General features: G+C 43.3%; 1 protein-coding gene across 7 annotated transcripts in view; it reads left to right on the top strand.

The window, feature by feature from the left end:
- The window catches only part of DPP6 (dipeptidyl peptidase like 6), a 492,205-nt gene that overhangs the window by 323,266 nt on the left and 153,646 nt on the right, over positions 1–15,293 (top strand). The gene's annotated exons all lie outside the window — the stretch shown is intronic.

Here is a 15,293-nt window from a genome sequence, read left to right as displayed (position 1 = left end):
GGGGCAGAAAATTAAGGTGGTGTTCTGGCCTTGAAAAGTCTACTGGCCCCAAGGGGGAAAAACCAAATGCTGTAAAAGGGAAAAGGCTCGTGTTGCTTTCCTTAACCACTCACCTTTGAGAAATGCATGGATTCTTGCAATGTATTTTGGCTTTTTGCTGTTATTGTTGCAACAATATACAGTGGTACCTCAGGTTAAGTACTTAATTTGTTCCAGAGGTCCATTCTTAACCTGAAACTGTTCTTAACCTGAAGCACCACTTTAGCTAATGAGGCCTCCTGCTGCCATCACGATTTCTGTTCTCATCCTGAAGCAAAGTTCTTAATCCGAGGTACTTTTTCTGGGTTAGTGGAGTCTGTAACCTGAAGCGTCTGTAACCCGAGGTACCATTGTATTGTGTAGTCCTCAATACAGTGGTACACAGAAATGGCAGTGGAGTCGCTGGTCCTGGTCCTTGCTCCAGCATGACGCAACAAGTCTGATTTCACACCTTGAGCTCACTAGGTGGTTCTAAGCAAGCCATTCTCAGCTTCATATAAGGTTAGGTTGCCTGGCAAAATGGGGAGTGGAGCCTCTCTCTCTCTCTCTTTGGCAATGTCTTTTGTCATTTCAGAATAATAATATTCCATGACTCAACGCAGTCTTCCCAAATAACTGTGAGTCATGTATTGCTTGTGATGTAATGGGGGGAGCTGGGGACTGTGCCATAAAGCCGGCAGAATATAGGTCAGTGTGCAGTTGAGGCATCTTTTCTGTGGTTCAGTTACCATCTTTCATGGCTGTTTAAGCACTTTCTGCAAACAGTTGCACTGCAAGCTGGAAGGCTTTAAATTCCCCATTAGGATCTGTAGTAGGTCTCGCTGTCCGAAGTGTAACATTATAGAAAATTTGTCAAGGATTTTCTAGGGAACACCTCGCATTGTTGTGCCGAAATCCTTCTTCTACATAGAATCATAGAATTGTGGAGTTGGAAGGGGCGCTAGGGGTCATCTAGTCCAAACCCCTACAATGCAGGAATATGCAGTTGCCCCATACAATTATCTAGTAGCAGTAGACAAATCTTACTCATCCATGGATTTCTCTGTCCTTTTCTAAAGCTACTTGTGCTGTCACAACATTCTGCAGCAATAAATTAGTGACTTTCTTTTGGCTTAAACCTGTCAAACTTGCCACTGGAAGTCTCTGAGTGTTTACATTTTGAAAGATCGTTCATCAAGCCATCATTTTCTAAACTAAAACTCCCTTGCTCTTTATGAATCCTTTCTTAAACTGTGTGATTCACTTTCTGATTCAGCAAATGCTTGTGTCCTGACCCTCGGTGACAATCAAGTGGCTTGCGTTTTGAGAAGTTTAGTTTGCAGGTACCTCCTTGCAGGTTCGCTGAATGAAGGCTGACAAGAAAAATAATTCTACAGTATACAGAAATGCATATTATGGGGCAGAAGGTGCATTAAATTGCTTAAAGGGGCGACAAAATATAACATACAAAATGCATTGTCTTTAAAGAAAATTGCTTTCAAAAATGTATGTATTAGGCTAAATTGCACAGAAACATGCTGATGAATTTTCATGAAGATTTCACACACTCACACACACACACACACACACACACACACTGAGTTTGAAACAAGGCAAGCTCACAAGTGCAAAAAATTCAGGGAAACCATTATTGACAGATTTTTCTATCCCTGGTCAGGCACTTAGTTCAGTTTAGGGATGAGGAACCTATGGCTGTCCAGTAACTGTGCATTCATAACAACCATCAGCCCCAGCTCCCCGCCTGCTCCCTCTTCTCCCTCTCTCCTCCCACCACCAGTCCCCTGGCTCTGAGCCTTCATCCCTTGGGGGTTCTCTTGGGGATTCCCCAGCTGGTCCCCCCCCATCTGCATCCAAGCCAGTCCATGATACAGAAGAAGGCATGAGAGCTTCGATGTAGCTCTAGTGTAGCAAAGCAGCGAATGCTTTGGATAAGGAAGAGCATCTCTATCCATATCAAAAACATTTCCAGCTCATTTAATGAACATCCTGTTGCAGATCTGCATGGGGACTGGAGATAGATAAAGGTAGTATATTAACTCTAGGAGGGATTGTTTCTTAGGGTGGAAAATGTGTCACTGCACATGCTCTAATATTTTGCCGCACTGTCTTCTTGCATCAAACTGATTTTGGAGCACTAGGTGGACCTACAAAACCTATGAACAAATGATTTATTACATTACATTTATATTCCACTTTTCCTCAAAGGAACTCAAAGTGGTATACATGGCTCTCTCTCTCTCTCTCTCTCTCTCTCTCTCTCTCTCTCTCTCTCTCTCTCTCCATTTTGCCCTCACAAAAATCCTGTGGGTAGGTTAGCCTGAGAGACAGTGGCTGGGTCAATGGCACCAAGCAAGCTTCATGGCTGAATTCGTATTTGAACCCTGGTACCCTGAGTCCTAGTCCAACATAAGGTTACCAGATTTCTTTCAATGAATCCGGGGACACTTTTCAACTTCAGTAGATTTTGTGGGGGGATTGATTTGTAAATCTGGGGACTGTCCCCAGGAAACGGGGACATCTGGTAACCTTAGTCCAACACCCTAACCACTACATATGCAGGCATAGTTTACACATGGCAAGTTTTTGGGTGTGTCTCAAGATTGTACCCACAAACACAATATATATCTGAAGCACCAGTTCGTTTTTTTGGAACCCTGGTCTTCCAGGTCTTAGTCCAACACTCTAGCCACCACACCTGCCTTCCAGGAGAGCAAGATGAGTTGGCCATGGGCCACAAAGGCTCCTCTCAAACCAGTGTCACCTCTGAACAAATGCTCATTTGCCATCAGCTGCAGGTATACATCTCTAAGCAATTGCATGTGCAGAACACAGCTTCGCACTTTTGACATTTCCTTGCCGGATTGGGGCAAAGGTGCACAGACACTGGCAGGCCTCTTCAGCATTCATTATCCACCTGCCTACCAGCGTAATGATTGTCGCAAGCAAATAGCAAAAAATAACACAGACTCTCTTCTTAATATTCCTGCCTTGATTCTGACAGGCACTTTTCGAACCTGCAGAAATAAAAGAGAGGCCCATTATGCATCCCATCTCCACTGTGCATCGCAATAAGCTCTTCCCTAGCATCAGCACACTGTTGCTTCTGGCCCTGCAGATTTCTGTCTGAAAGGTAGCTGTGAAAACAATTTATTTGGAGATAAAATGAAGAGGGAGCTCTAGATTTGAGAGGGGGAAATGGGCTATTAATATACATAGTTTCTAAAATGCAGATAATCTCCCTTAGAATTTGCAGCAAGTGAACAGGAAGGTATAGACTCTATTTTCCTTATTTTTCTTTGCTGTGTGTGTGTGTGTGTGTGTGTGTGTGTAATTTTCAAACATTTTCACAATAATCTTCATATCAAATAATTACGTTGTTTCACAATTTGACTATCCACCCCCAGCTCCACGGTGTTTTGACTGAAACCTTTTCTACCGCATTATATCTTTACCTATTGCAAAAAGATTCTCTATTACTGTTATTTTATCATTTTTCTTCCACTGCTTTTATCTTGACTCCTGCCTGCGATTTCATTTGACTGGAGTATTTTTTATTAATAGTCCACAAAAGGCCTCCATTCCTGTATAAAAAGTTCATCATTTTGATCTCTTGGGTACAGACCTTTCTAAGGGAGTCTCAGCTTTGTGTCTGTGAATCCTAATTGGGCTGCATGTGCCAACCAATCCCCTTCCAGTATTCAGTCATGAGTGTAAGTCATGGTGTCATCCATTTACTGCACTGATTCACTGAGAGGTTGGGGAGAATCTTGTCGTCCCCTCTATTTCTGGACTTCAGGCAGGAGTGCTGCCGCTTTTACAGTCATAACAGCACCAGCCACTCAGAAGAGGGAGGCATCAGCAGGTTCGGAGAAACCTCTAAAAGAAATGTTAAGAAAAGAACTCCAAAAGCAGACCAATAAGGACTCAGTGGCTACAGAATGCTGACAGATAGTTGAAGGTGGCAAGAGGTGGAATGGGAAATTGGGTGATAGGACAAAGTGAAAGGTGTCAGGGCATTTTGACACCCAGACACACACACTCCACAGATATGGGTCCCCACCCTGTCCTCGCCATCGTGCCCATGCTGCCTCCAGTCTAAACCATTCAGTCTAAACCACTGAGCCTCTTGGGCTTGCCAATCAGAAGGTCGGCGCTTTGAATCCCCACAATAGGGTGAGCTCCCATTGCTCTGCCCCAGCTCCTGCCAACTTAGCAGTTCGAAAGCACACTAGTGCAAGTGGATGAATAGGTACCACTGTGGCGGGAAGGTAAATGGCATTTCCGTGTGCTCTGGTTTCCGTCACAGTGTCCTGTTGCGCCAGAAGCGGTTTAGTCATGCTGGCCACATGACCCAGAAAGCTGTCTGAGGACAAACGCCGGCTCCCTCGGCCTGAAAGCGAGATGAGCGCTGCAACCCCATAGCTGCCTTTGACTGGACTTAACCGTCCGGGGTCCTTTGCCTCTTTACCTTTTTTTACCCTCACAACACAGCGGCAGCAGCAAGGGCGTGGCACAAGCAGCAGTGAGGTTGGTAGAGGGCTGGATCCGCTGCCTGAGGCAAATGGCTTCTCCTCACTTCATGCATTGGTTACTTCTGAGTAATGTATCCTGAAAAAGGGCATCTCCCCCATTTTCTTAAATCGGAGTCCCCCCAAATAGGGGGTGTCTTATACATGGGGGCATCTTATAGACGGAAAAATACAGTATATGTTTATATGACAGCCAAGTGATACAATAGTGCAGCCAAGTTTACCTGCAGCAGAAGTAGCACTCAGGTGTGCTAAAGGTAGACCCTCTGTTTTTAAATCATTTTTCTTTCCACGGGATTGCTAGTGGATTGCCAGTTTTTTAACTGGTTTTGATATGCAAATGACGTTCATTAAATATTTCCCCGACATAAATCCTTTGAATACATCAGAGGTTTGTTAATACTCTGTACTAAGTTGACTTCTTAGCAAGAAGCTTGAGGGCTTTGTTCTTTGCAAATTCTGATAAAAACTGACCTGACCCACTTATTTCTTTAAACAGTTTATATACTGTTTAGCTACAAGTGTCTCTAAGCAGTGTACAAGGAATAAAATACAGAAAAGATTTTAAAAATCAGTAAAAAAATCTAATGTCAAACTAAAATATCATGGATGAATGTGTGGATTGGATTTAGTCTTTCTCCAAATTTTCCGTTGTGGTGCTCAGTTGTTGTTTTTTGGGTTGTTGTTTTTTTAATACCAAACTGCATACAAAATATATATTTGTTGTTTGTTATACTATGGGGGAAAAATACCTTATCATCATCATTATATGTTGCAAACTGTTTTGAGAACTCAATAGTCGAAAATAGGTGTGTATGTTGAAACTTAACAAATAAATAAATTTGCAGGAACAGGAGTTAAACTTATCTAGCTGTTGTTTCAGAGGTTTTGCTCCCAAAGCTTGCTTTCAATGAGCAACACACAAATCACCCATAAGCCCCTCAAAGACTTTGAGAATCACTGATTTGTGGCCCAATCTTATGCTTCGCAGAGCAGCAACCATATTCCATATTAAACAGAGATGTGATACTAATATGCATATAAATGATTCTTTGAAAAAAAATAAAAGTTTAAAAAGGAATGAGAGAGGTTAGTCATAGGTAATAGGTGTGTTTTAGCTGCATGTTTTGTTTATTTTCAAGATGATTTAAAGGGCAAATTGAAGCAGTGATTGGAGATTATTTGTCTGAAGTTGGCTGGAGATGTATCCTATGGTCATCTAGGTGACAGATTTTTGGCTGGTTGGAGATAAACATGCCAGTAATGATTTCACTGACAGCCTCCTGCACTGGAAGGGTTCCAGACTCCATCCATCCGATCATCCTTTTCACATTCAGAAACTGTGCCATCTTGGATCCGGATAACAGGCACTATCACATTAAAATACAGGCTTCTGGCTCTGTATTAGAAAGTGATGCAGACAGAAGGGAGTTAACAGCTGAGCAGGTTGGGTAATGTGGTGTTTTGCAAGCAGACACCAATAGGTACAGATTTGACTTTCTCTTCTTCTTTTTCAAAAAGCGCTATATATGGATGTAACAGAGCTGTGCTCAAGCTTTGAAACTGGTTGTTTTTTTACACATCAAATTCTGGGCCAATTTGAAGCTATTATATAAGCAGGAGAAAATGAGTCAAGCAACAAAGAAAGTGGAGAAGCTGTGCAGCAAGATTTAACGCAGTTTCGATTAATACACAAAGGCCATTTAGGCCTCGCTTTAATTATTCAGCATTACACAAAGTACAAAGCAAGTGTCTAAGAGGATCACTTGCTCATTATATATGTGTTGCTGATGCTTTGTTAAGAGCTGAAACTTTGCACACCCAATTTGTGTGGGGGCTAGCAGTATGGACTCCAGTGTCGTTGATAATAAAAGCAAAGTGGGTTCCTTGAGATTTGAAGGTGGAGAATTAGCCCTTCTTTCTTTAGGTTTTGTATAATTAGATGCAGTCAATAAAGGATGACAGCTCTTCCTCGTGGTTAAGTCTCACTGTTGGAGCTCCACTCCCCAGAAAGCCTGTCTATCAAGAGTCTGGCTGAATCAGACCCAAGTTCTGTCCAGTTCCACAACTTTCTTTTTTGCAGTGACCAGACAGATACCTCTGGGAAGCTCACGAGCAGGACATGAGGACCAAAGCACTCTCTTAACTCCCCAGCAACTAGCATTCAGGGGCATGCTGAATATATTTTGTAGAAACTAGTCTAGCTCAGTTGCTAGAACATGAGACCCAGGGTGATGGGTTTGAGCCCCATGTTGGGCAAAAGATTCCTGCATTGCAGGGGGTTAGACTAGATGGTCCTTGTGGTCCCTTCCAATTCTGCAATTCTATGATTCTGTACAAATATAGTCATCATGGCTAGTAGCCTTTATTATCCTTAGTCTCCATGAAGTTGTCTAATCCCTTAAACTGGTGGCCATCGCCATGTCTTGTGACAACAGATTCCAGTTTAACTATGCAGCGTGCAGGGGGGGGAACTTCTGTTGGTTCAAGAAAAATATAGGTACATAAAGGAGAATTCCTGGATGCCAAGAGAGAACCCCAACAGAGATTTAAAGTCAATAATATGCAGCACAAGTGAAACATGGAAAGATAGGCTGATAGACCTTTAAAATAGGCTCTTTAAATATAAAGCAATAAAAATTTTAAAAAAAGAAAAAAGAAAAAAATAGGCTCTTTAAAGTGACTTCCAAAGTTTTCCTCTTCCCCAGCATATAAAAATACCACACGTTTGGTAAGTTAAAAATGGTTTACTTGCAAACTCTCAAAAGGCCAGGTTCATGTGCTTTTCCATACGGCATTCAGAAAAAGTTACACAGGCAGTAATGCTTGGCTTAGTTACATTGCTGAAAGTTCCTAAATTATTGGAATAGGAACTCAAGTGTGGCTTGTGAGAGCCATGCAGTCTGAGCTGGAGCAACCAGCTCAAACCTCTTCACATATCGAGCTTCTCATGTAGACTGTGGAAACAATAAGTTTGATTACCCATTTCCTCCCAAGGTAAGGGAAGTGGACATAGCTAAGTCTGGCAGGACAGCTTATTTTATATTAACTCCTTCATGCATTAATTAGACTTAAGCATGTTGGTAATATAAGGCTGGTTATTCCAAAGCTTTTCCCTTTCCACTTTCTCCACACATGGGTGGATGTTTGTTTTTTGTTTTGCATTTCTTTGATGTCCACCCCACTTACGTATTTCCACCCACCCACCCTAAAAGTCCCAGACTTAGCAACCTTTCCTCTTAGGGGTGCTTTTCTAGCCTCTTAAGAGTTATGATGCCCCTTTTCTGCAACTAGAATTATTCTCTGTAATCCAAATGTGGTCACATTTTAGGTTTGTCTAAAGGCATTGCAAATATTTTTTATTCCTTTCCTAATGATCCCTAGCATGGAATCCAGCTTTTTCACAGCTGCTGCATTCTGGGTCGATGTTTTCATTGAGCTATCCACTACGAAACCAGTGATCTTTGGCACAGTTTTTTTTTAGTGACCTTCACCCAAGGTTGGGGAGGGCTGAGTTCTTGAAGCATTTAGCCTGCTACAAAACTTTTGCTAGCCAGCTGTTTCGAAGCGGTCCTAAATCTGCATAACTAACAAGTGTGACAAATTTCTTCCTGGTGAGATGTTTGAAGTGACAGCAAAGTGACAACTGAACATGACAGCAACGTTGGAAATTATATCATGCTTGGTCTCACAAACAGATTTTTTTATGCAGGGACATGGGCTGGAAAGACCCTTTCTTAAATTCTGTTCCAGATTATAACACTCTGCTCTGGTCTGGCCAGGTGAGACCCTGCAGAAGGCTGGACCAGGTCAGTCAGAGTTAGATCAACCAGGAGCAGAGTATAACTGCCCACATTAAGGGTTGCCAAGCTACTGGGGTCCTGGGCACTTCTGCAAATGACAGACACAAACCCTCCAAGAGAAGGCTTCGTTTAAACCCCACTTCATCATGGAGGGGGCAGTGCAAGTGGGGTTTAAGATGGGTGTCAGGGAATGTATCTGTTGACTGCATGTGCACCTATAGGTGCTGCATTGATGAGCCATGAAGTACATTGTAAAGAAAAATAACAATGGGGTCCCTTTTGTTGGCTTTCTCATTCCCGGGCCTAAACATCTGCATTTCCCTGCTTGCTACCACTATTCCCCATAATTGCCCCCCATATACGTGAGGACTAGAAACTTCTGTACAAATGAAGCCTGAGATCCAGATCAGCTCTCAAACAAATACATTAAAAGTGCCCTAGGCACAACAGATTTGTAAGAATATCGGCCCTTGGAATCGTCCGTTTTAATATATTTTATAAAATCTCACAGCTTGTCACAGTGCCCAGGAAACTTCCACTGACTTTGAATGCCTTTAAATCAGGCCACCTATAAATACTTTATTCGCGGCCATGAACCCAATTACCCTCGGGTTCTCAGTTCCCCTTAGTGCAGCTGTGGCAGAGAAATTTATTAACTTGTAACTTTTATTTTAAGGGTCGTACGTTGTAGGGGGTGTTGTAGCATTCAGCTTGGATGCGAGAAACCCAGATTCATACTCCTGTCATCCAAAATGTACATGGTGTGGCCTCGGAAATCAAGCAAAACAAAGCTACCCCATGGGCCTGAGGTCAGGAGAAAATGCAAAAAGCTGGCCCCTCTTCTTGGTTTGCTGCCGATGGCAGCCATTTTGTGCTGGCACTCCTGGCACTACCAGCAAGATAGGAGTACCAGCAACTCACTTTCCTTACCAAAAAATAAACTACAATAAAGAAGTATTAACAAGTCCTTTAATGCACTGAGATGGACTGTAGAAATTCCTAGCAAAAATCTATCTGAATGCTGATGTTTGATTCTTTCACTTCCTTTCCCCAAAGAGTGTCCATTCTGATAAAAAATTTTGTTCAGGCAGGGAGGTAGTACTTCTGATTGTGCCTCCGGAAATGCATGTAAGGGGAATATTGTGTGCTCTAAATGTTACATAGGAACAGTAGTAGTCAGCAGTGTGGTTGGGTTGGGCTGATGTGTCTTCCCAATACCAGAATATCTGCTGGTTACCAAGAGGAAGAGGGTGGAGGTGGAGGGGAGGTCAGTGGGGTGTGGGGGCAACATCGGGAACGTTGGCATGGCTGCACCACTGTACTTAAACTGCCCCACACTCTGCCTCGCTCCCTCTCAGTAACCAGCAGTGACTCCAGCACTGGGAAACCAAGTACAGTGGTACCTCGGGTTAAGAACTTAATTCGTTCTGGAGGTCCGTTCTTAACCTGAAACTGTTCTTAAGCTGAGGTACCACTTTAGCTAATGGGGCCTCCCGCTGCGCAATTTCTGTTCTCATCCTGAAGCAAAGTTCTTAACCTGAGGTAGTATTTCTGGGTTAGCAGAGTCTGTAACCTGAAGTGAGGTACCACTGTAAGCAGCAAAGCCTCACCCCGTCCCACTGACTGCTACTACAAAGCATCCTTCCAGCTCAGACTAAAGGCCCACCTTAGGGCCAGTGGGAGGAACCTGGGGAAGATGGACCAGACGTCTGATTATTTCTTTTCGGGTGACGCCCACTTGGAAGATGCTCTTGAGGCAGCAGGCCTTGAAAATGGGTGTGTGGACCTGAGGTGATATTCAAAGCAGCAGTACTATGCATCTGTCAAGGAGAGATTTACAAGGGGAACAGTGTCATTTGTCACTTTGGGCTAAAAAGCAGTCTATAAATAATCTCCACCATACCAACCTTGCGCTCACGGTGTATGCAGTTCGTGGCTTGCGTTGCAGTCCTGAGGTGCATGGAGAGCATGCTAAGCTCCTTCAAGTCTGACCTAAGCAGCCCCAGCTGTGAGATCCAAATGCTGCATGAGTGTAAAGAGCCATTAAGATGTGGTTACCAGATGTCCCCGCTTCTCTGGGACAGTCCTGGATTTACAAATCTGTCCCCGGACAAAAATCCATCCCTGGAATGTCCCCGGATTTCATTTAATGTCCCTGGATTTATATTGTAAGTATTGTAGATTTATTAGTAGGGAATGAATGCTGCGTCACTGGTTCAACGGCACATGACACATCATATGGAGCGAGCAGCTCCTGAAACCAGCCATAGCCAACTGCGCTACCAGGCTGGCGAGACTGCTGCTGCCACCGCCACTGCCAAGGGGGAACCGGAGACGCCTGGCACGTCAACTGAGGGAACCACCGACACCCTCCCCCTGCGACCCAAATCGAGTCAGGAGCGAGAGCACCTGGCCACCCGGCCAACTGCCCAGCAGAGCAGCACTCCGGGGCCAGGAAAGCCCCATAGCCGACACAGGGAGAAGGAGGAGAGGAGAAGGAGAAGGAAGAGAGAGGAAGAGGAAGGAGAAAAAAGAGGGGAGCCCCGACCTTGCCGCACCGCTGCCGCCGCTGAGGAGGAGAGGTAGGAGAGCACCGGGACGGCAAGGACACATGGCTGAGCCCAGGTCCGACCTGAGCCTACTCCACGCAGGCTAGCACTCCAAGAGAGCAGGCCAGGGCCCAGAGGAAGGCCGTGTGACAGAGGAGACCACTGAAGAGAAGATATTACTTCATTTAAAAAAAACAAAGCTTTTTAAATAACTTTTTTCTCTCTTTTTTTTTAAAAAAAGTGTCCCCGGATTCTTCGAAAAAAATCTGGTAACCTTACATTAAGAGCCCTGCTGGGTCAGAACAAAGGGCTATCAGATCCAGCATTCTGTTCTCATAGTGCCCAGCCAGATGCCTCTGTGAAGCTTGCAAGCAGGACATGGGTACAATGGCTCTCTTGCTATTCATGTTCCTCAGTGATTGGTATTCAGAGACACATTGCAGTGCCTGTCTCCTCTTCATGATTCCCTGCAACTGAGCCTGGATGCAATGTACCCATCACGATGAGTAACCATGGATACCCTTATCTTCCATGGATTTCCACAAACATGGACATTTTACAGATTGGGAAGTAGGCAATGCTAGAAATTCTTAGAGATGTTTATGATGGGAACTTTTTACAATTTTGTGATTCTATGTAAACCGAGGTGGTCAGGCTTTCCAAAGAAACAGTTCCCTCCTATGTACTTCATGATGGAACCATCAATGTATATCAATGAATCATCAATGCTCCCTAGATGTTTAAAAGGAGGCCAGAATTGAATTATTGCTGGACTTATTTAACCTAGATCAAAGAATCCCTAATGAGGGAGGGGCACATCAGTTCTCAAGAAGTTGGAGAGTGGATGAAGGCATGATATAATGAATTAACCAGTGGTAATCATGAAATTGAGATGGAAGCCATAAATCTTTGAAAGAATTATTGAGTCATGGAAATTATTTTAAGCATTCTTCCCTACCTTCTAGGATGTTCCTACAGGAAGCTGAAATGATTAGGCTCCAGCTCCAAATATATGCACTGTTGGTTTTATAATGTGCTGTTACCATCTCCACCCATGGCAAATGGCCCATAGAATATAAAAGGGGGATTTATGGTGTATCTTTTCAGCATTCACATAGGGCAGATGGAAAAATAATCTGAGCTGTGCAGTTTAAAGCAGCTCAGCCAAATATTTCTTAGTAGAGTTTTATTATAATTTTTTCCCAAGACTCCCCCCCCAACAAATATATTACTGAGCATCGATCTGGCTTCTGCAAGACTTATTTAAGAATAACAGCATGGATTTCTAGATTTATATGTAAACTAGATGTACATTTAATATTACTTCATTCACCCTGTGAGGTCCCGCCCCCTTTAAAATAATAATAGTAATGATGTCTGAGCATCTATCAAGGCTGGTTGTTTTTAAGCACTGAATTATAGCATTAGGTGCTTAGTAGAGTATCACTATTTCTGTTTCTACTGCTGCTATTGTGATGATTTAGGCTACTCTGAAATATCCAGATAAATTTCCTAACTCAAGTGGAATATCAGGAAGAAACTACCTGTGAAGCTAAATGCTATCACCTGTAGTTGAGTGCCTGTTTTGAAAATGATAAATATCATGTAAAGGTGGGATAAGGTCCACATCATGTTACAGGTGGTGCGTTTTAACCCTTTCCTACACAAATGCAATTTAGATTTTCTATATATATAAAAATACCCTTCAGATTATCATAGCCCAGGCCAGGCAAACTCCCATTAGTGCTAACTGGAGCTTCCCTCTTCCTTCCAGTGGGTAGAAAAGGGTTGAACTCCACTGCCTTCATTTGATGGTCCTGATCCGCCCACTTCTTCCCCCTTTCAATTTCAGTGGAGGGTGGTTCATTAGGGGTGAATAGTGCACTGGCCCACCAAGCTGAGTTTGCCTTCAGCCAGCCCACAACTGCCTTCTTTCATACAGTACTTAGAACCAGGCCAAGGGGGTGACAGCTTCCCCCACATCGGTCTCAGTGTTGTCCTTGTAGAGCTCAGCAGAGTGGAGGAGGAGGGGGACAAAACTATAAGTACTTGCCTCTAGTGCCCCCTACTGTTGGGCTCCTAGCCTTCTGCCATATCAGTCCCATGACTACAAATGATGCACCGTGCACAGTTCTCTCCTTATAAGGAATGTGGCTGTGTAAAACGGAGACTATTAGTCCTCTAGCTCCCAAAGTCAGGTTCGCAAATGCTGGTTACCTACTTGGGCCCAGGTGTGTTTCTTGTTCCTTGTTCCTCAGAGTACATAAAATGAAGCGCTCCCGAGTCCACAACTTTTTTGTATTTATTTCATGGCCTTATGTTTATCTTTGTCAATTACCTCACATAAAATGAGGCCTACCATTCCACATGTTGAAAGTTTTTCCCCTAAATGTAGAAAATTGCAATAATTTAGTTGATTGTTGTATTTTTATTACCACTGGGGAGACAGTGCCATTGCCCTCTGGATATTATTATTATTATTATTATTATTATTATTATTATTATGACACTAAAATGTGTTGGATCGACTTTGATTCAATAAAAACCAAATAGGGATAAAACTAGCACAAAACCCTGGCACCAGTTTGGAGTCAACTGAGCAATGTTGGGTTTGGGGCTACACCTATGGCTCCCTGTTTGTCAACTACTCAGTTTGGGGGGGGGTGACACAAAACGTGAGGTTTGTGGCACAAAACTAACACAAAACTTTGGCAACAGTCTGGAGTCTTATCAAACAAGATTGGACTTTGGGGCATTAACTTGTGACCCCGGTTTGCTGCATCAATAACTTGGGGGGCAGCACAAAACACGGGGTTCATGGCACAAAATGGCACAAAACTTTGGCATCTGTTTGGAGGGGATCCAGAATTTCAGGGTCACACATTAATGAAGCTGTGTTAGATCTGGTGTTGCTGTCTCATTGTGTAGCAGTAGCAGTCAAAAGGGTTGTTCAGATCTCACTTGGATTGCCTATTTTTCTTCAGTTTGTCCTGAAAGTCACCCTAACCACCCTCTTTGATGTCTCAGTAATAGGCAACCATTAATGCAGGTGAGCCAACTCACAGCTGATTAAGCATCGCCCTCTCTTGATCACGGGGCTGCAACATTGTCCTTGTCCCTGGCTGGGAGGAGTCGCTGCATCTAATAGTTTCTGCCCTTCTCTTTTAGATTTTCTGCTAGTTTTAAAGAACCAAAAACAACAGCATGCATGCATTTGGGTCTAAAGGGTTTTTTGATTATTTGAGAAGTTGATTTAGGCTTTGGCAGCCTACTCACATTGGCACCAGCTGCCTCTCTGATTCCCCCTCTCCTTTTTGACCTCTGTTGGGTTGTTGTTTTTTAATGTGAAAGGAAGGGTTGGCTGTGAACAGAGATAACAAAACCCACATTGTTTTCCTGACTCTTTGGCTAATATTGGCACGCATTAGGGAAATCACTAAATCTCCATGCCCTTTGCTGCGAGATTAAGATAGTGGTTGTTCTTTGCCTCTCAAGGGTAGGGGAAGGGTGAATCTATTACAATTTCCAAAATGCCTTTACCACAGTGTATAGAATTTGCATATATAAATGCATGTTGCTGATCATTTAATTTTTAATTTAATTTAATTTTGTTGCTTTGAGGGTTTCTTTAAAAAAAAGAAACGAGTATGAAATTTCCCAACTCATTCTTCCTCTTATTTTCCTTTTTCAGAAAATTACTTGCTTTTTTCAAAATCTTCCTCTGCTGCCTGCCACCCAAACCAAAGCAACAGAGTAGGAGATAGTATAAGTGATGGGGGCCTCTATTATGCTGGCTATCCAACATGCTGGAATGGAGCTAAGCAAGAAGGACGTGGTGCTTTTGGTCCTCTAAATCAGGCTTCCTCAACCTTGGCCCTACAGATGTTTTTGGCCTACAACTCCCATGATCCCTAGCTAGCAGGACCAGTGGTCAGGGATGATGGGAATTGTAGTCTCAAAACATCTGGAGGGCCAAGTTTGAGGAAGCCTGCCTTCAATGTTGTTGAACTTCATCTCCTATCACTGACCACTTGCCACACCCACTAGAGTTGATGGGAACTGTAGTTCATTAACCTCTGGAGGGCCACAGGACCCTCACCCCTGCAATAAAGGGTTCTCCAAGGTGGAGGGATAAGGTACTATGTAAGTGGATCCAAACTATTATCCATAAAACTAAAGTCTCATTGTGACATCAGAGCAGCTCAGTCAATGGCAGACTTTTGGTGGTCCAAAGCCCCTGCTTGCTGGTCCTTGTACAGCAGATTTGAACCACCAATGGTTAAAATCACCAAATCTCTTTTATTGCAATTCGGTTTGTCCCATGCTGCCTTGCTCTCCTAGTTACTTACGTAAATATATCTTTGCATCTGCAA

The sequence above is a fragment of the Podarcis melisellensis genome (assembly GCF_964234715.1).
Source record: "Podarcis melisellensis genome assembly, chromosome: 12".
Classification (NCBI taxonomy): Eukaryota; Metazoa; Chordata; class Lepidosauria; order Squamata; family Lacertidae; genus Podarcis; species Podarcis melisellensis.
The sequence above is the reverse complement of the archived record's forward strand: the minus strand, read 5'-3'. Positions and strand labels throughout refer to the sequence as shown.